The 8494-nt window shown below is 41.9% G+C and overlaps 3 non-coding genes across 3 annotated transcripts; all 3 read right to left on the reverse strand.

Moving 5' to 3' along the window:
• Positions 1-226: 226 nt before the first annotated feature.
• trnat-cgu (transfer RNA threonine (anticodon CGU)) lies at positions 227-301 on the reverse strand. Its single transcript has one exon. It is a non-coding gene; the product is annotated as a tRNA-Thr (tRNA).
• Positions 302-6605: 6304 nt separating this feature from the next.
• trnat-cgu (transfer RNA threonine (anticodon CGU)) lies at positions 6606-6677 on the reverse strand. Its single transcript has one exon. It is a non-coding gene; the product is annotated as a tRNA-Thr (tRNA).
• A 569-nt stretch (positions 6678-7246) lies between these two features.
• On the reverse strand, positions 7247-7318 carry trnat-cgu (transfer RNA threonine (anticodon CGU)). The gene has a single exon. It is a non-coding gene; the product is annotated as a tRNA-Thr (tRNA).
• Between the last annotated feature and the right edge of the window lie 1176 nt (positions 7319-8494).

Genomic DNA, 8494 nt, shown 5'->3' on the forward strand with positions numbered 1-8494 from the left:
GATGTGGCATCTGTGAGGTTTTTAGCTCTTGTTCACCTGTCTGAACTGACCTCGCGATGGCTCCACTGGAGCGACTAACAGGGGTACAATTTGGGTTTCAGTTCATATGGAGGGGTTGGGGACTAAACAACCACATATTTGATTGGTGGATGACAGGCTCTACTCCTGAGCACCAGTCCAGTCGACAAATATATTGGTTTGTGCATTAGCCACAAGGTTAGACCCAAGGCATGGAGTGGGGTCTTCGAACCCATGATCTTTGGTTTACGAGACCAACACCTTACCACTTGGCCACCACGCCACATGTCTATTAAACCTCTTTTTCCTCTGTTAATCAAGAATGCTGCACGCTACAAGGCAATCTAAATGCCCTGATTCAATCCTACACTTTGGCCTGACTTCTGCCACTTGGCCGTTGCTAGTAAACTGAGCATCTATTCCTGTGAAACCGTGCCCTGTCACTTTGAACCACAAGTGGAATCTGCTCCCTCAAGGCTGCACAGCCTGTGTCTTTTTACACCACTTCCTGAAAATCCTTTCTTCTAATCCCATATTTTCCCCTGACCTCAATACATTTTACCCAATCCGCACTCCAAAAAGTTCAACCCCACTCTTTTACACAAACCCTAAGAATGGGAAAAAAAAAAAAAAACTGCTGTCACACTGATCTACATGACGGAGAAAACTGCCTGGTGGGCACTGCTTGGTGAAATTGAGGTCAGAAAGCCTTAAAACAAATAAAGAGTCGGTTTTGGTGGCACTGCCTGAAACCGTATAGGGGATTTTCAAAATTTGTAAAAGTACAGGTACAGATACAGATAACTTGGTGTGGGACAAAGAAAAAAAACATCAGTTCATATTAACCCCCATAAAATCCTGCGCCTGTTTTTGTGCAAACCTCTGAAGGTAAGAGATTGATCCCTAAAGTTTGGATATGGAGAGTGGAAAAAACCAGCAGCTGGGTCAAAGTGACCCAATCGGCTCTTCAGCTGCGATGAACTCCTACAACCACTTTGACCCGCATGAGCAACCCAACAATGTGTTACTGAAACAACACACACTTTTTGAGTGTGACTTCTTGCTCATCCTCTACAAACACTGCAAAGGCTTGTGTTTGTTGTTACGTATTTTTAGTATGCTGACAGGAAGATGTTCCCATATTAACCTTCTTGACCAATGTAGCACTCATTGCATTCTAAAATCTCGCCTGTTTACCCAATTGTGCCTGGTCAGGATCTTCACTTACGTAGTGCCAAAGCATTAAATGTAATTGTAATTATCTTAGGAACAAATCTGGGTGGAAGCACCTGCTTATACATGCTCATTTGGTGTCATTTTCCCTTTTTGGAAGTCCATTCGCATTCAGACCAGGCCATGAGCTGGTACTAAGCATCAATCAAAACTGTGCAGCAAGAACTAGATTTGGATGTGAAAACTTGGAGGACTGACTGCCATATGACATAACTACTTCCTGACACAGATGCCGAGCTGGCTCTTGTGTTGAAATACGGTAACATTTTTAGCTGGCATGCTATGTCCTGTGTTGCCCTGCTCATGTTGGGGTTAGCAGTGTACAGCGTCCACGTTGATCACAGTGGTGTTCCATCTGAACTATGGACTAGTTGCACTGCGATCACACAAAATATCAATTTCTAGGCAGTTGCTTGAAAGAAATTGATACAAATAATAAAAAAATGCACTGACACCTGTTGCCAACTTCTGCTAATTTTCAGTTTTCATTGCATGCATTATGACTGTTCAAAAGACACATTCTCAGTAATTGGTGATGTGAACCTATGTGCAAAAACTGTGTTCACTTGGCCCCATCTAGCTGACATATTTTTTACAAAAACATGTGCTCAAAGTGATCAGAGTCGCAGCAAACGTCTAGGGGCCATCGACAGACACTTGCTACGGGTAAGTCCTTTAAAATGCTTTAGAAAGATGTTGCGCCAGAACGCTGGTGATCCTGCGAGGCTAGATCTATCCTAAAGCAGTGGTTCCCATCCGAAATTGAATTAGTTTTGTTTCTGTCTGTGGGCGAAGTGACGGTCCGTGTGAGCTTGGTGGCTTTCATGTGTTTTTTTTCTTTACGTAATCCCGGAGCTCTACTACACACATGCTGCTTCACACTGCTGCTGCTGGCAAGCTCTGTCTAAATCTTCTAGTTCAGGCTCCCAGACTCAAAGGTTCAATTGTTATTTATGATGTGTTTGTTTTTTTGCATTGCATTCTGCATTTTGGCTGATCTAAGAGTGGAAACATCAACTGCAAATACATTCTTTTGCAATAAATGGTTAATCTATGACAAGTGTTCCTGACTGAACATTTTTATTCACTTACACAATTGGAAACTTGTCAAATCTTTTATTGTTCACAAAAATGGCATGCACAGCTACAGACCTCATGTTTCAGAAATTCCATTCACATTGGATATGGAATACCAGCTACAATACTGTTGTCCCTATTTTTTTCATAGCATTGTATTATGCCTCAGTCTCTCCAAGATGTATATGTAACCCTTACAGTTCATCTGTTGTAACTACTCATTTGTGATCTGTGGAAAGCCACTCTGTTTTCTTACCAATTTCTGTCTCCTATGTGCTTGGAGTAGTAAGAGCTGCCAGACTAAAATACATTCAAATAGCCCTTGATCTCTCTTTATTCAATCAACCTGAAAAACAGCTCCAGTCTTTCTGACAATCATCCAAACATGGCATGCAGGGTGTATCTTTATCTGATTCACCCCGTGAATAATCTGTGGAAGAGAGCCATGAAGATATAACTTTGCTTCATTATTAATTCAGTTGAGCGTTTTCTGTGGGTTATGTACAGTTTTTACCAACATTAGCTGAACGTTATTGATTTACTAAACAGCTGAGGGCAGAAGTTTTCAACAGTAACCAAACAGCTCGACCTACCTCTGACTGGGAAGTGTTAAATGGGGCCTGCATGAACACAACCAGACTAACACTAGATTCACAACTGTTAAAGCTTTTATGCAGTCCTCAAGAATTTTTTAATCGAGAATACAATTGTGACATTTTGTCTCTTTAACAATCTATCCTTAACTTCCAGTTGATTAAGTAATATCAGACAGTTGCATTTTGACGTTTGGCTGACTCACAAAATTATACAGCTGATAAATATATAAATGAGAAGCTGGCTAAGTCTCTGATCCTGACCTGAATTTTATGGGGGACAATTTGGACACAGAGTTGCTGCGTAATTTGTATGTAAACACAGCTCATCCAATCTCATCCATCAAAACAGATACTGCCTTGAGGTAAATGTGTGGCCTTTTCCTCCCCCGAAAAGCAAGTCAAGAATAGACGTGGCAAAGACCACAAAGCAACACCTTTCGCCTGCCCTCTTGTCCCTTACTCGAACTTTGTTATTTAAGTTTTCCACTGAAACATGGCCAGAGTCGACAAAAGCTGCCGAGGAGAACTACCTAGACTGAATGAACGCATAAAATGTCCATGCAGGTTCTTAGCGCCTCGGGATGAGGTTAGTGATCAAAAGACAGATTTCTAAAGCTGTGAATGTTCCTACAGAGAATAAAAGCCACATATGCACTGTAGTTATCATCTAAACTTTAGTATTACTGAGGTGTCTGATTATCATTTTCAGAAATATACTGTATAACAACAAAATGCCACACATAATCTAGTCATGGTCTAAAGTTTGTTCTAGTATACTCAATAACCTTAAAGTCTTAATTTACCATTCATAAAACTAAGATAGCTTGATGTATAGTACTTCACAGCAGCAGATCATTTAAAACAATTTACCATCATTTAAGTAATAAAAAACAAAACATAAACAATGCAGCATCACCAGTAAAAGTGTCAAAATAAAAGCATGAGCATATGTCAGTCACGGGACAAACTCTTTTCAGTAAACCCAGTGACATTTCGTTTGTCTTATGTGTTTGAAATTGCATATATAAACAGGTTTGTGTTTGTGCAGATTGTGTGTGGTGTGTATTGTGCTTCTGATGTGTATGCACGAACGTAGTGTGTTTTTCGGTGTGTTTAGCAGTCTCTGTGGATTGGCGTGTTGTTGGAAAGGCAACATCTTTATAACAAAATGCCATCTGTGGATGTGTATGAGTGTATGGTGTGTGGTGTGTGTAATAAAAGTATTGAAAGTGGCCAAGAACCTGGCAAAGGTTCCTCCAAAGTGTGTGAACACACACACATGTGTGAGTAGGCCCCTGTGCGATCATGTTCTCATAAATTAAATGCTTTGGTTAGTGCGTGCGTGTGTGCTTGTTAGTAACAGCAGGACTTAGTTTTGTGAGCATCCTGTGAGTGCCTCTGGTGTCTCTCTATGGTGCATGTATTTTTAACCAGGATGCACAGTGATTTATGATAGTGAATGAGTACTGAGCTATTTGTCTTACTCTAATGGCACTCTTCTTTCCGCCACTTTTCTGCGTTTTTCTTGGAAGCGTAGCGGCCACGAGACCCTATACCAATTTGGCAAGCTTGTAAAGTGGATCTCTGTCGTATCCGCCTCTCTTTCCAACCTGTCACGGTTCCCAACAGATCACTATTTTGCTTTGTTGCTCGAAGATAGGACCGACCCTTAGTACGTCCCCTCCCCAATAGACTCCGTCGCCGTGTTCACACGCACCACTGTCGTTCTTTATACGTCGCAGATGTAAGCTGCGGTTTGTGTCTGAGTCCCTGATGACAATCCGATTCTTAGACCAGTTTTGTATGACAGATATCCATAAGATGATCGGCAACTTGGCCCTTCAAACTTCTTTGTTGATTTTTTGTCAGTTGGCATTTTCTTACAATAGTGTTGGAGCATGTTTTTCTGTAATATTACTGTTTCAGTTGTTTAGGGCTAAAAATGTGACCAAGCAGTGCGCTGGAGGTGGGAATTAATTGGTCATCACTTAATCACTTTAACTATGGAGCTTCAGACAGGAAATATTAGAAAAAGAGAAGACCGGATCTTCAGCTGGTCCTGGTTCTTGAACTGTTACTATCAGGATGGAATTTCACAAGAATCATTTCAATTAAATTCAATTTTAATATAGGCCCAATCCATAACCAAGGTTATGCTTCTCCATATAGGCAGGTCTGGACATGTACTCTTTCTATATTTACAGACACTTAACATTCCACCATGAGCAATACTTGGTGTGGTTGGGAATAGAAAAACTTCACTGTAAGAGAACCTTCAGCAGAAATTCACTCATGGTGGGCAGACATCCCCACGCCACCAGCTGATTTAGAGAAAGAGACAAACAGAACACAGCCCAGGAAAAAATCCACAACAGCAATAACAAAAACATATAAATTACAACTATCATTGTAATGGAGATCTGACTAATATCAATAGTAATGATATGAATGTCATTGTACTGGGAAAAATGAGGATGGATTACTGTGATTGTCCCTATTTATCCAGACATAATGAGGGCTACAGTTTTTTTTTTTAAAACTTGGATCATTAGCCTCCGTAAGAATTCAAACCCAATATGGGCAATATAAAACGATACTGCCACATTAACATTGAACTAAAACCATCAAATACTGATTAATTAGTGTCACCTGCTTTTCTTTTTTTCCCCCCCCCACCACATACCTCTCGTATGCACTGAATTCAACGCAAGGCTGCAAACTGCACTTTAATAGGCTTCTTATCATCGATACCTGCCCACGTTGGAGTAGGGACATACTACAACCAGTGCCTCTCATCCTATCAGGGCTCCGTCACGCCTATTCTTCTTATCCCCCAGCGGCTCTATGCGTACAAGCACCCGCACACTTTGGATGCCACCACGCAAAATTTTCTTTTCTCCAGGCTAGAGTATGTAAGTCCCTTGTTGCCGGCTTTCATGAATCCACTCTTAGATCCTTACAACTCATCCAAAATGCTGCAGCCAAGCTCGTCTTAAACCTCCCAAAATTCTGTCATGTAACTCCTTTTTTCCTCTGGCTGTTTCAAAAAGACTGCTGCAGCTACAAGGCAATCTAAATGCCATGATTCAATCCAACACTTTGGCCTGACTTCTGCACTTGGCCGTTGCTAGTAAACTGAGCATCTATTCCCTGTGAAACCGTGCCCTGTCACAGCTCTTCCCCTTTGGACCACAGCTGTGGAATGTGAGATCTTCCTCTAGAGGTGGAAGGGGAGCAACAAGTATATATGTTGCTTGTACATTTAGCTGCCACTTTTATCCAAAGCAAAGTTACAATTTGGGGTTCAGTTCACTTTGATTAATGCTCAAGGGGAAGAAAAAGAAAAGGATCAAGAGAGAGGAGGGAGGAGGAAGAAGAAGGAGTGAAAATAGGCCACAGTCCACCAGGGTTTGAAGCAGAGGTAGGTGACAGTGTGAGTTTTGTCAGCTTTGGTCTCACCTTGTCTGCACTGACCTCAGCGATGCTCCACATGGAGACACAAATGATGTTCCTTTATCCAAAGCGACTTACAGGGGTCACATTGGGTTCAATTCAACATGGAGAGGTTAGGGCTTGAACAACCGATTATTTGATTTGTTGAGTGACTGTGGCTCTACCTCCTGAGCCACAGTCACTCAACAAATATATTGAGTTTGTGCATTAACCACAAGGTTCTGATCAAGGCATGGATGGGGGTCGAACCCATGATCTTTGGTTTACGAGACCAACGCCTTACCACTTGGCCACCACGCCCATGTTTTAAACCTCCCAAAATTCTGTCATGTAACTCCTTTTTTCCTCTGGCTGTTTCAAAAGACTGCTGCAGCTACAAGGCAATCTAAATGCCATGATTCAATCCAACACTTTGGCCTGACTTCTGCACTTGGCCGTTGCTAGTAAACTGAGCATCTATTCCCTGTGAAACCGTGCCCTGTCACAGCTCTTCCCCTTTGGACCACAGCTGTGGAATGTGAGATCTTCTCCTAGAGGAGGAAGGGGAGCATCATGTATATATGTTGCTTGTACATTTAGCTGCCACTTTTATCCAAAGCAAAGTTACAATTTGGGGTTCAGTTCACTTCGATTAATGCTCAAGGGGAAGAAAGTTTTGTCAGCTCTGGTTTCACTTTGTCTCCACTGACCTCAGCGATGCTCCACGTGGAGCGACTAACAGGGGTTACAATTTGGGTTTCAGTTCAATATGGAGGGGTTGGGGACTAAACAACCAATTATTTCATTGGTGGATGACAGGCTCTACCTCCTGAGCCACAGTCAGTCGACAAATATATTGAGTTTGTGCATTACCCACAAGGTTATGACCGAGGCATGGATGGGGGTCGAACCCATGATCTTTGGTTTACGAGACCAACACCTTACCACTTGGCCACCACGCCCATGTCTTAAACCTCCTTTTTTCCTCTGTTTCAAAAGACTGCTGCAGCTACAAGGCAATCTAAATGCCACGATTCAATTCTACACTTTGGCCTGACTTCTGCACTTGGCCGTTGCTAGTAAACTGAGCATCTATACCCTGTGAAACTGTGCCCTGTCACTTTGAACCACAGCTGTGGAATGCTGCTCCCTCAAGGCTGCACAGCCTGTGTCTTTTTTACACCACTTCCTGAAAATCCATTTCTTCTAATCCCATCTTTCTCCCTGACCTCAATACATTTACCCAATCCTGCACTCCAAAAAGTTCAACCCCACTCTTTTACACACACCCTAAGAATGGACTAAAAAAAAAAAAAACTACTGTCACACATGATCTACATGACGGAGAAACTGCCTGGTGGGCACTGCTTGGTGAAATTGAGGTCAAGAAAGCCTTAAAACAAAGTAAAGAGTCGGTTTTGGTGGCACTGCCTGAAACAATGATGATGGGGATTTCAAATTTGTAAAAGTACAGGTACAGATACAGATAAAATGGTTGGTTTGACAGATACAGATACAGTACTGCACTCTGAAAATGATAAAAAGACAGACAAAGAAAAAAAGACATCAGTATTCATATTAGCCTCCCATAAAATCCTGGCCGCCGTGTTTTGTGCAAACCTCTGAAGGTAAGAGATTGATCCCTAAAGTTCGATAATGGACGAGTGGAAAAAACCCAGCAGCTGGGTCAAAGTGACCCAATCGGCTCTTCAGCTGCGAATGAACTCCTTACAACCACTTTGACCCAGCATGAGCAACCCAACAATGTGTTTACTGAAACAACACAGCACTTTTTTGAGTGTGACTTCACCCTCTACAAACACTGCAAAGGCTTGTGTCCTTGTTGTTACCGTATTTTTAGACTGCTGACAGGATAGATGTTCCCATTTAACCTTCTTGACTAATGTAGCACTCATTGCATTCTAAAATACTCGCCTGTTTACACAATTGATGCCTGAGGAATCTTCACTTACTGTAGTTGCCAAATGCATTAAATGTAAATTGTAATTATCTTAGAGAACACATCTGTGTGGAAGCACCTGCTTTTACATGCCTCATTTGAGTGTCATTTTCCTTTTTGGAAGTCACATTTAAGCATCAGGCCATGAGCTGGTACACTAAGCATCAATCAAAACTGT

This window comes from Larimichthys crocea, chromosome I, assembly GCF_000972845.2.
Source record: "Larimichthys crocea isolate SSNF chromosome I, L_crocea_2.0, whole genome shotgun sequence".
NCBI lineage: Eukaryota > Metazoa > Chordata > Actinopteri > Sciaenidae > Larimichthys > Larimichthys crocea.